This window comes from Neofelis nebulosa, chromosome 9 (genome assembly GCF_028018385.1).
Source record: "Neofelis nebulosa isolate mNeoNeb1 chromosome 9, mNeoNeb1.pri, whole genome shotgun sequence".
Classification (NCBI taxonomy): Eukaryota; Metazoa; Chordata; class Mammalia; order Carnivora; family Felidae; genus Neofelis; species Neofelis nebulosa.
Window position 1 is genome coordinate 86087094 of NC_080790.1, and position 13096 is coordinate 86100189.

The 13096-nt window shown below is 48.4% G+C and overlaps 1 protein-coding gene across 3 annotated transcripts in view; it reads left to right on the forward strand.

Annotated features, from left to right (window-relative positions):
* The first annotated feature begins 1524 nt into the window (after positions 1-1524).
* NCK2 (NCK adaptor protein 2) overlaps positions 1525-13096 on the forward strand; it is a 157903-nt gene continuing 146331 nt past the window's right edge. For all 3 annotated transcript variants that reach the window (XM_058684590.1, XM_058684589.1, XM_058684591.1), the window contains exon 1: positions 1525-1663. The gene's annotated coding sequence lies outside the window, so the exon portion shown is untranslated. The remainder of the gene's footprint in view (positions 1664-13096) is intronic.

Consider the following 13096-nt stretch of genomic DNA (forward strand, 5'->3'; position numbering starts at 1 on the left):
AACTGAGGTAGTTTTTTTCCCAAGGTCAAAAAGAAGGAGGCTATCCAGATCCCTGCTCTGTACATCATAGCTACTTGCAGCTAGTGACCTACGGAGGGCTCCCTATGGCCAGGACGTGTGCCAGGGACAGGCAGACATAGGAGCTAAGTAAATGTGATCTCTCCATTTGATAGATTTTAGATCGGTTAAGAAACACCTGTGCAAGGGTCCACACTTGAAAAAGCAGAGAGTCAAACACCATACTGTGACCTCAAAGTTATACTGGCTCTAGCTACCCTACTTGGTTGGGGAACAAAGCAGGGGATGAATGATTCAGATGATACAGCCTCGTCACCTTGGGTAAATTATTATTGCTTTAATAATAATGAGAAGCCAGCAGCCTAAGAAAGAATCTCATTAACATGGATCCAGGCTATTCCGCCAGGAAATCAGAATCATTTGAATAGTAGGATTTCCTTTTGGGAAGCCATCTGGGAAGGCGATTGGAGAACAGACATCTGGATGCATATGCCCTGCTAAAGGAAAACTTGTCTTTCCCCTTCTCCTGGGTTTTGATCTTCCAAATTTGTTTCCAGGAAAGCCCCTACGTGTGGCCAGGTGACCAGACCAGTCCCACTACTAGGGACAGCTCCTTCTGGCGCCCACCTTGGTGGCCGCTCCTTACAGGATTTTGCCTGGTGGGTGTGCTTGAGCCGGACCTTAGGCACCACAGGCTGCAGGGCTGAGTTTCCTCTCCTCCTCTTAAGAAGTGCTTCCGACGGGAATGATGGAGTACTAAAGTGTCTGTTTGGGAAAGTAAATAGATACAAGGCAAATAAATAAAAATGCCCAGAAGCAATTACAGAAAGGAAGTGACATTTTTATGTAAGTCACTTTTCTGATGGACAACAGGCCTCCTTTGCCGAGAGTGCCGTGGGAATGCTTCCGGGAGGGGGACGGTCGCCAAACAACTAGAGCGTCGTGATAAGAAAATCAAACAAAAAGAGGATGGAAAGGCCACCCGGCAGTCACTCGAGGCTGGAAGTTGCTGCCTTTATTTCCTCTCGAGTCCGCTCGCCACCCCCCACCCCCCCGCTACCGCACTCCCCGAGCGGGCAGTTTGGGGAGCGGGTACCTCTGCTCCGCGTCCGCGCCCCGGTCCCGCGCCCCGCCCCCCCCCCTCCGGTGCCCGCCGCGCCGGAGCGCCGGGAGTCCGGGCCGTGCCCGAGCCCGGCCGCGCCGCGAGCCCCGGCTCTGCCTGCGCGCCCCCAGGTGGGTGTCTGGCCCCCGCCCCGCGCGCTGGCCCGGGCCGGCCCCTGGGCGGTGTCGCGGCGCGGCCGGGGAGGAGCGGCGGGAGGAGGAGGAGGAGGAAGCGCGCGGAGGAGGCGGGCGCAGCGCGCCGGGGGAGGGTCGCCGCCGCCTCCGCCGCCGCCGCCGCCGCCGCCGCGGGGATCGTCAGGCCGGAGCCGCGCGGCCGAGCGGGCGGCAGGCGGCGGGGAGGGCTCGGCGGCGGAAGGCTCGCGGCGGCCGGGCCGGCGGGGTCCGCCCGGGCCGGCAGCGTCCGCCGAGCGGCGGGAGGAGGGAGCGGCGCAGACAAAGAGCGGCGCCTGGGCGGGCGCTGTGCGGCCGCCGCCCCGGGACCCGCGCCGCTGCCCTCCGGCCTCGGCGGGCGGCCCACGGCGAGGTAAGCGCTGGCGGCGGGCTCCGGGCGGGAGCCGCGAACTTGGGCCGTGCGGCGGAGTTGGCGCGCGCCCGGGGAGGGGTCGGGGAGGGGGGCCGGTGCCCTCGGCGCCCCGCCGGTGCCCTCGGCCCCGCCGCGGCCTGGCCCCCCGCGGCCGCAACTGCCCGGCACCTCCCGGCTCCTCACCTTCCCGCCCGCCTTCCAGGCACCCCCCACCTTCTCCGGGCCGGCGCTGGGGGCGGGGGTGCCGGCGAGGGCGCGGGAGGGCGCGGGGGCCTGGGCGGCGCGTTCCCGGGACCGGAGACCACCCCGGGCGCGTGGGGTCGCCTGGCCTGCGAGCGGGTGGCGGGCGCGGAGCCAGGAGCAGGCGTGGGACCGTGCGGTGGCCGGGGTCGCCGGGGCGTGAGTCCCCGGGAAGAATAGCCCGTTTCGCGCGGCCCCAGCGCAGGGACGCGGGAGGCCGAGCTCGGCCCGGAGAACTTAACTGTGTTTATTGCAACTATTTACGATCCCGCACAAAGCTGCTGTCACATCGCATAAAGGAGGTCCTCGACTGGGCGAGGGGCGCTTTGTGACGGGTTCCAGGCTCTGCGTCCTGTCCCAGATTTACATGACTCTGTTACAGCCACCTGAAAGAAAGTTTCTCACATCGCTCTGCCCTCTCGGTTTATTCAGGGCGATTTAACCACCAAGTGGTTCTGGAAGAATTTGGTGTGCGATTTTTAAGGCATTGAAGGCAACTCCCTTGTGAGTGCAGTTAGCGTGGCATCGTGCGGAGGTATCTAATTTGCAAAACGCTTTAATTTGGAGACAATAACGATCGCCTTGGAAGGTCTACGCGGGATGCTGGGGGTTATTGGCCGAGAAACATCAGGCACCTGACTTTAGCATTGTTAACAGCTTCAGGGACAAAGCAGGAACGCGTGTAGAGTGGGCCTGTATCACTTCAGACAATTCCGGTTGGCAGTTTCCCCTTTATTTGGTTTTGTTTATTTTGCCAACAGGTTTAAGGCTGAATCTGCCAAGTTTGTGTCTGCATAAGGGAATGAGCAGGCCCCAGTGGTGGGCCCTAGGAGCTTAAAAATCTCGCCGGCCCCTCCTTCTGTTGACCCAAACAGAAACTGAACCAGCGAGGCCAGGGGGTATGGCTCGCCCTGGACCTGCAGGCAGGAGAGGCCCGTCCGGGCCCATCCCCAGCGTCTCCCGGCTTCTGGGAAGGGATTTGGGTAGGAATGAAAATAATTCGGGTGTGTTTCATACCACTGCGTTTGATATTGTTAGCAGCAGTGCTTTTCAAGTCTTGAAATGACCGAACATGAAATTAAGCAGGGCTACTTTAACTTATCAAAACAGATCTAAACTTTGCTTCTGAATACTCTCTTAATTCTCTTACCGGGGCGTTCCTCGATAGATGGGTAAATTAATAACAGGATTCAAGCGTGTGCGGTTTTTGTATAAAGAGAACGGCAGTCTGTGGACGCTCGGAGAAGAAATGGGCTTAAGTGGGAGAGGGAGCTGTTGATGTAGGTTTTTAAGTGTTGGGAGCAGGGATTTCCTGAAAAATGGGTGTTAATGGTGCTTGTGCAGCAGTGACCCACAAGGGAAAATCCTACCTTAATGAATTCTCCCCTTGAGATTGATTAGATACGCACTTTTGATTGGAGAAAAAGGCCGGATGTTTGTGGTCATCTGGCTGCAGCTCCTTGAGGCTGAAATTGAGAACTTTAAGCAAGTGGGGAGCTTGTGGGAGGTGCCTGACTCTGGCTTCCTCTCCTGGAGGCCTCACCTGGGCTCCCAGCATCTCCGCTGTTAACCTAAACAGACGCCACCACTGATCATTGAGTTTAGTATGAAATTGAGTGTCAGATCACCACCCTTACAACTGAGCACTCCATCACCCACCTCTGCCCACTTGTGGAGAAAGTGGCCCTTTTTAAACATTTGTTTATTTATTTATACTTATTTTTAAAGATATTATTTGTAAGTAATCTCTACACCCAACGTGGGGCTTGAACTCAGACCACGAGATCGAGTCTCATGCTCCACTGGGGAGCCAGCGAGGCGCCCCGAAACTGGCCCTTTTTTTAAATGGGCGGGGCTTATGTAAGGTGCATTTCTGATAGTTGGGCTCAGTTTCCAGGCTTTGAGTTTTGCTTTATTCCGTGCTGTATGCTTAAATTCTCTTCATCTCTGAAATCAGTGACCCTGCCCTGTCATTTGCATTGGGGGATTATTGAGGTTTTCCAACCAACAGCAGATCTTATGTACACAGTATCTGAGAAAGGTACTATCGTCCATATTAAATACACCGGAAATCTTCCTTGCATGAGCACAAACTAGATAACCTTTTAAAATACCCTAAAGACTCCCTGATTGCCTGGAATAACCTGTAGTCCTTTACTTGATCACTTGCATTAGCTTCATTTGCCCTGGCTAAATGAGGCTGTGTTGCTCTCTGGGACACACAGGCTTCTAACTGCCCAGACTGACTTACAGTGTGCGCTGGGGAGAGAGCGCTCGTGGACATGATTCTCCATCATTAAAAATGAGGCTGGCTAGCTGAGGAGCTGAAAATTGCTTGCTGCAACTGCACGGGAGGGCAGTGGACAATGCTTGGGGAAACTTGTAAGCTAAACTCTTTTCACAAATGAACTGGAAACTCCCCACGACTCACCCCAGAGGCTTAGGGAATTAGTCTTCCCATCCAGAGGGAGAGCAAATGGCGCTTCCAAATTGTTTCTCTTTCCTCAGATGTGTGATGGAAACCCTTCATGGCATGTTTTTACAGGGCCTAAGCTACAAATGCTCTCATGTATGTTGTTAGATGCCTGAGTTCAGGCAACTTCGAAAGGGGTCAAGATGGCCTTTTAACCGGTTGTCAAAAGTATGCAGCTTAAGTAAAAATAGTTTCTTATGTCTTTAGGCCGCTTTCGTAACACAGTCGTAAAAATTAGAGTGTTCTTTCTTTTCCTTTATTTTACTTTGAACAGATCCCAAAGTACGTATATTTCTGAAGGTGTAATCAGCTTTAGCAAGTTATACCCCTCAACGCGCGCGCGTGCGCACGCACACACACACACACACACACACACACCCACATGTCACCATCTGCCCTGTGGTTTCTTGTGTTCATATCTTATACATGTGGATGCCCAACAAATATTAAACACATGAATATTGAATGCTGAGCCTGTTGGGCAGTTAGGGCTCTTGTTTCCACTGAAACGTGAGTAATAAAAGATCTCCAGAATCTTTGTACCTCTGCTCAGAACCTCTGACCTCGTGGGTGGCTTTGTCCCCAGGATGTCTGGACAGTTGGGTGAATTTGGTCTGATGGCCTCTCCATTTGGTAAATTCTTGGTCAAATACATCATTTATAGTCCTGAAGCTAAACTTAAAAAAAAAACAAAAACAAAAAAAAAAAACGAACAAAAAACAAACCCAGTTGCACACCCACCTGGTGGTTTGGCTTCATATATTACTTTTCAGTAGATTGTCCGTGTCAACTTGAATTGGAAACTCTGGGCAAAGCGTTTGTCCTCCTGGCCTGGTACGTTAATTAGTCAGTTCCACTTTACTTTTTTCTCCTGCTTGTATTTTTATTGGTTTTAAAAGGAGAAGCTTCAAGGGCATTTGGAGTTTAAATATTACAGTTTCCTCTTGAGATAGTTTTGCTGGTCAGTGCTTAAATGAAGCCCCAAAGTGTGATAGTCAGGTAAGAATAATAGATACTAACTCGTATGTTAATGTATAGTTTACGGATTGCTTTCCACAAAGGCCATCCTATTTAATATTTGGCATATCATGGTAAAATGGACTCTGGCCCTTATTTCTCTGTGAGGAGACTAGAGCTCAGGGGCAACCCCAGGGATGATGGAGCTTGAACTTGAGTATAAGTCCTGCCCTCCAGAGCCCTTGGCCCTGCTAAGCAGGCAGTAGATAAGGAACGCCAAAAGAGTGCTGGATAGATGTTTTTCTGAGGCTGTTGATCTAATAGCATGTACCACTAATGAAGTGAAGCATTGTAGACCTTGCGTGGATGCCTTTGCCATGTTGCACATGTGAGCAGATAGTGGTGGGAGCAGATTCTCTAATGTGAGCTGACTCTGAAGACGAGCCGTTTCAGGGGAGGCAGGCAGGAGCGGTTACAGTGAGCTGTTGTCCTTGCTTCATTGCTGGGAGCCAGCATTACCTTGGAAAGGCTCTGCAAGCTGAAATGTGCTTATTCACTCTTAGTTTGTATCTCGGTCTGCTCCGGATGCCATAACAGAAGCACACAGACTGGGTGTAAAACTGAAATTTATTTCTCACAGTTCTGGAGGCTGGAAAGTCCAAGATCAAAGTGCTGGTAGTTTCAGTTCTTGGTGAGTCTCTCTTCCTGGCTTGCAGAAGGCCACCTTCTCATTGTGTCCTTGTGTGCTCTCTCCTTTCTGCTTGCAGAGAGTCTGGTGGCTTTTCCTCTTCTTATAAGGTCATCAGTCCTGTGGGATTAGGGCCCCACCCTAAGAATCATAATTACCTCCTCAAAGGCTGTCTCCAAACAGCCACTTTGGGGGTTGGATGGAGCTTCAACATATGAATATTGGGGATACAGTTCATAACAGTAACGCTGTGTTCAAAAACAAGGCTGATTGTTTTAGAAAGTCCTATTGCTTCCCTCATCCAGATCTGGAATCTGCTGATTGGAGAACACCTGCCAGGGATGGTTATAGAGCAGACCTAAGGAGGGGATGGCAGTTCATTATTGGTCATGCAACCTCCAAATAGGGAAGGAGCCTGGGCACTGGGCTTTTAGATGCTGGTCAGGTTTTAGGTAGAATGATTAAGGAGAGAAATCAGTGCTGACTTAATCCATTTATGGATGCTTCACCTCAGTACATGTAGGTTTTTTTTGGTATCAGGAACAAGATAAAATATCAGCTATAGGGAAAGCATTGGGTTTGTATGGTAATGAAAGCCCATCCTGGCCCAGGCTGTAGAGAGCCAAGTGGGAGGGCCACGCTGTCCCCTCTGGGCCTGCTGTTGCTGTGAATTTGTGGGAGCGGGGGAGGGGCAGTGGGAGAGGGAGAAAAAGAATCCCAAGCAGGCTCCCCGTGGGCTGGGAGCCTCACACGTGGGGCTCTCGAGACCGTGACCTGAGCCCATATGGAGTCAGATGCTTAACCAACCGGGCCACCAAGGTGCCCCATGAAATTAATTATTTTTTAGTGTTTACTTATTTTTGAGAGACAGAGACAGAGAGAGACAGAGAGCTAGGGCGGGGGAGGGGCAGAGAGAATGGGAGACACAGAATCCTAAGCAGGCTCCAGGCTTTGAGCTGTCAGCACAGAGCCCAGCAGCTCAAACCCATGAACCACGAGATCATGACCTGAGCCGAAGCCAGACGCTTAAACCGACTAAGCCACCCAGGTGCCCCCCATGAAATTAATTTTTATATTTTTTATCTTACCCAATAGGTCAAAAATATTTTTATTTCTATGTGTAATCAATATAAAACCTTATTAATGAGATAGTTTACCTTGTTTTGCTTGTGTGCAGTCTTTGAAATCTGGCATGTATTCTGTATTTCTGGCACACCACATTCCTTCTTTCCATTTGGAGTGGCCAAGAGCCTCTTGAGGTTAGTAGTGGCTGCCATATTGCAGAGGACAGGTCTGTACTCATTTTAGGATTTCAGCTTCATCTCTTCTGTGTGTCTCAAAGTTGAGATAGCTAAGGAGACAGCATGGGAACAATTCAGAATAATAGTAATGGCAATTATTATTATTCCTTAGCGGGCAAGGTCTCACCCTTGTAGATCTAGGGAATAATGTACTATTTCCTGCGCTTAATAAAGTCAGATTTGGTTACATGTAATCAAAATACTTTGTCCAGTTTACAGATATTTTTAAAATGTGTTTTGAATTCTCGAGGGTAAGTTGCCAACTTAAAATAACTTTTGGGTATTAGTGTTCAACATGTTTCTGATGTACATTAAGTGCTTTAGAAGTACACAAGCTAAAATCGTATTTTCTTTAGTGATCGTTAGTTTATCTGTTAACACACGCACACACAATCTCATGTTGTGATTACTGGTCTGAGCACTTTATACAAAGTAATAACTCATTGAATCCTCTCAAAAATTAGGTGTAGATACTGCTAGCAAATGGTGGATGTGGAACTCAACCTCAGGCTGACTTCTGAGTCTCTGCTCTTATCGACGAAGCTAGGCCACCGTCTTTTCGTTAAGATGTCTCTGAAAATACATAAACAGAGCCATAAACTTTTATTAGGTATAAGATTTGAGAAACCTTGATGGAAAACCATCGATAAAGAGTGGAGCTTGGGTATCAGTTCATACTGGAACTTCTTGTATCAGCCAGGCAGTGGAGGAAGCCCTGAACTTGGGAAAGACATAATAAATACGCTGCTCCAGGGGTCATGAACGGCTAGCTGTGCAGGGTCACAGAGGATCATGACTGGGCACCCTTGGCCTTGCTTCTCCTCTCAGCCCCTCCTTGCTGCATACCACGGGCCATTGCTCCTCAGATGGGCAAACTCTCCAGCTCTGAGGTGGGCATCAGTATCCCTCGGAGGGCTTGCCTTAGACCTCAGATCGCTGGGCTCACCCCAGAGGGTCTGACGCAGGATGTGCTTTTTTGCTGAGTTCTCAGGTGGCCTGTGATGGGATGGGAGCCACACGTTGAGAACCACTGTTGAGGGATTTGCAGTATAACACGGGGTGAGTGAGGAGGTTTCTCTGTTTGAGGATAGTAGCAGTATTTTAATTTGAGAGTGGCCCACAAGCCTGCATGCAGGTACTATTGTGCAGGTCTCTGCAGCTGGCTCCTTTGTAAATGGCTGTGTGGGGGGCTCCCCACCCAATTTCCACCACTGTGGGGACTGAGGAGGCAGGACTGAGTTTTCTTGTTCTTCCACTTAGTTCCTGAGCGCTTGTTTTGTTGGGATATCTTTTGGGAGGTCATTGTCAGTTGCTGCTGTTTTTTGTTAATGAGTTCATGTTAGAAAGAGAAGGTAGGTCGGTAGGTACTTGGAGCCTTGGAGCCCAACACACCAAATCCTTTTCTTTTGTGCTTTTGTGAGATCTGTGCAGGTCTCAAAGAATCCCAAAATGGCTTTGAAAATGTACTTCTTGGATCATGAGAGGGGCCAGGTCAAGTGTCAGTCTGGATTTTTGGAAGGCTTCTCTAACAAGGTTCCAATGGGAGCTTTGACATTGGTAATCATTCCAAGTAAGACCATCCTTAATATACCCTTCTGTGTTTGGAAGGCCCTTAGGGGCTCTCAGAGCATTGGCTAGCTTTTGCCCAGGGCAGGTGGAACTGAGATAGAACCGAGAGTCCGGTGCCCCTGTTGGGAGAAGTATCCATATGTCTGTCCTAAGACTCAGGAACACAGTGGTTTCAGATGGTCCACACCTTGGGCAGCTTCTTTGAATTCACAGTCTTAGATTTGCTGTCCAGCTGTCTACCCCTGGCCAACTCTGTATGTAGCATGTTCCAGGAGGAGCAGCAGCAAAGATTTATTTATTTAAACAAGCTTAATAATTCTCCCAGCAGCAGTGGGGGTGGCCAGCTAGTAAGAAATGTTACCAGAAGCTGAAGTCGCAGCGAGATGCCTAGAAAGTGCCAGTGGCTGTCTTACCAGACAAAGCCCATTAATGTCTGCATTGATTTTCCTTAGAGGATGGGGCTCAGTTTTAATATCTTATGAATTTTGGCTGAATATTTAAGGATGTCTGCAAGTCAACAAGTATTTTAATTATGTCACTTATGAGCCTGGCTGCAGAAGAGAAGAGCAGTGCCTGTTCTCTCCTGCCAGCTGTGTCCATTTTAAGGACAATCACTCTAAAAGCTTGTTTCCCTGTTTGCAAGTCTTGTTTGTGTTGGGTGGGGGTGATGGGGAGAGGTCTGAATGGGTGATAAACAGCCCTCTTACTGCTCTGAGTGATGGAAACCAGCTCGGGGACATTGACATAAAAACTGCAAGCTGCTGGAGAATTTTTAAGAGATCAAGAAATAACCAGGGATTCAAGGAGTTATTTTAGAGACAGTTGCAGGAAATTTGACGTAGGTGAATAGTGAATTTTCATCAGCCCCCCTCTTTTTAAAGAAACCTATTTAGGAACAATATCTGGCAAGACAGATATAAAAGCAGATCGTTCTTTGCATCCTTTCACTTCTCCCCTCCATGTTTCACCTTTGCATGCGACTCATTTCGTGTACACCCCCGCCCTGACCATTTATCTTAAAGTCAGTTTTCCATCTGTCTCCATTACCAGCATGCGTATGGTTTTTCCTTTACGTGCTTTGGTTACTGCCCTCCTTGGCCCTCCCTAGCTCCTAACTAGGAGCTCCTCCTGCCACCCCTTTATTAAGCCATCTCGTGCCTTCCCATGGTTTCCTTAGTAGGTCTGTTTTAGATGGCTCAGTAGGTGATACCCAGTGGCGACTGTAAGCAAACCACGCCGTTATCCTCTAAACAGAAAAAGGGGAGAGATGACACTCAGCTGGCCATCATAATTTTCACTTTGAAGCATGCCTGGGTAGAACGGAAGCCCACTTGATGTGGCCTAGTTTAAGGCTCAGGTGTTTAATATGTTGCTGCTTAAACTTGATTGTGCCACTCCCTCAGCGCTGGTCAGGAAGGCTCATTCCACCTTTCAAAAAAGAGAGATAGGTTCCCTTTTTGTCCATGTCTCAGGTCGGTGAGGGTTACATGTTGAAGGAAGAAAATACGTGCTTAACATGATGGCATATTAATATGTGCAAATCCCCATCCATTTTGGGGTCTTAACTGGCTGTTAGGTATGGATCAAGAAATAAGAGCACTTCACTTTGGCAAATATGTTAATTGTTAATATTTTTAAAAACTTAATTGAGAATTGGACCTCCAGTCCTATATATAGATGAGTGGTTCTCAGCTGGGGGTGATGTTGCCCATATGGACATTTGGCAGTGTCTGGGGACATTTTCCAATTATCTTGACGGGGGAGTGTGCCTGGTGTCTTAGTGGGTACAGGCCAGGGATACTGCTAAGCATCCTGAAATACACAGGGCAGCTCCCACCCCAGAAAATCTACTGGCCCAGGATGTCAGTATTTCAGCAACCTTCATGTCAGTGAACGCTTCCTTCCTTTACTCAAATCCTTAAATTAATGGCACATGTATTCTTTCACACAGTTGCCCATATGGAGATAATTTTTTTTCATCCATTTTTATAAACATGAAAAATATCTATTTAGAGAGCTAGACAGTATTTATACATCTTGTAGTTATATAAAGGAGAAACCTCCTTTAATATAACTGACTTAACCACGGTTTATCTTTAATACTGTTGGTGAAGTGTGGCATATGTTGGTTTTTCAAATTGTGTACTTCTCCATGTTTGGACCATGTAAGTATAAAACGTCAATTTGTAGGAAACCTTTTGAAATCTAGCTGAACTGTGATAAAAACATACTCTCCTTGGAATGTCCACTTACAAGGAAGTCATGGAGTCCCTTGTCAATTGTTTTTAATAACTAGTCAATTTTCAGAGTTTGGTCCACTCCAAATCTGTCTGCCTAGCTCAGAATCCTTTTAATCGGTGGCTATCCATAGGAAAAAAAAATTTTTTTTGTGGTTGTTATGGCTAAAGTTCCTAAGATTCTAGGTTCAACCTGACAATCATTGGACTGGTCACATCTGTTAGCTTTCAAATGTTTCATTTCCATCTTTGTATAGTTCCGAAAAATAAACTATTCAGGGGAGAGCGAACGAAAATACCGCAAATGAGACCTTATCCAGGGAAACGGAAAGAGAAAATTATAATTTGGCTGTTAGTCTCTGTCCAGGTTAGTGGCGTAGGTGCCTATTAGCTGGGCTGGAGTATGATGTTGATGTCTCTACTTCTTTTTCTCTTCAGACGTAGACTCTGACTTGACAGAGTCCAATGAGCCCAGAAATTAAGAGGGTGGCCGATTAGAAGTTTCCTTGGCTATATCTAGATCTATTTTGTATAAATCACTTCCTGCTATACTGCTCTTCCTTTTTTGTTGCTTCTTCTCTCTTCCTGTTCAGTTATGGGGATAAACACAAAATCAGCACTTTGTAAGTCTTTGAATTTTTCTTGGTGAAGATTGTTAAAAGGCACAATCAGTCCTTTCTTTTTTCTAAATGCTCACATCCTCACGTGGACTGGGGAGGACCTCTGAAAGGTTAACAGTAACTCCTTCTGACAGACTTGAACCTTCTAGGTATGAGCTCTAAAACAATGTAACCTATCTAATTGTTCTTTGCAGGCTGCTATCGTTTGATTCTTACAACAGGGGTGGAGGGAGGCAAGTGTGGTCACTACGCCACTGAGTGAATGAGAAAAGTGCGGGTCACTGGGCAGTGGCTAGCCCCGGGGGTCTTGTGAGTGGCCAAGGGGATCCCCAGGCCCATGCCCTCAGCAGTGCATGGGGTCTGGGTCGTGTGTGTGAGCTGCTCTAATCCAGAAGCTGCGGACTCTGGACTTCCTTCCTGCTTTGTGTATGTATGTCTCCTCCCTGAAAGTAAAATGTTTGCCTTTATTCAGTAACTTCTTGACTTGTGATTTTAATAGGAGCTGGAATCACAGTATCTTTCGGAACTTCATTAGCAGCTAGCCTCGGTTTGAACTTCAAAAATCTTGCTTTGAGCGAAGACTGGACGGGTCCTCTCCTTTTCCCCTGCTGCTAATTTATCTCACGTTGTGCCTCCAGCCCTTAACCTCCCAACCTCTATTTTTGTCTTCTGTGAAACAAGGCCTTAGGGCTCCTGTTTTTTAAAGACCTTGCACAGCCCTGCCATTCCCTCTTTAAACATTTGAACCACACTGCTCCTTTTCAGAGGAGTTTTGTCCAAGGAGGGTGGCATGAGCAGACTTCTGTCTCAATTTTATTGCTCTTCCTTTTTTGTGAATCTAGTTTGAGGACTGAAAAGGCACGTGTGTGCAGGTGTAGAAAAGGCTGCGTTATTCATTCTGATCTGACCCACAAATTGGACCGCTGTCCCCATCACACACTTAATGCTTTGCAGTGCCACCTAAGTGACAGGCACCATGCCAAGTGCCCCGGATACAAAAACACGCCCTCAGGGAGGGTATAACCCAATGTGAGATGGTTTTCCAGGTTCCCACTCAGCTCTCTTCACGATTAACTAGTATTTAAAATGACTGTGACATCTCTGTGGGGTCCTGTAGAGAATACAAGGGAAGATGCACGGAAGTCCCCAAGGCCAGGTAGAACCCGTTTCAAATATTCCAGGGAAGGGTAGTTTTCTTCGAGATCTTTTGGAACTCTTCATTTTACAGACAGCCCCAGAGTCAGCCAAATGCCAACTGAGCAGAGATGCATCCCCGCCCCCCCCCCCCCCCCCCCCCCCCCACAGGATTGCCACTGTTCTCCCTGGGCCTGGCTGAGGCTCATACTCT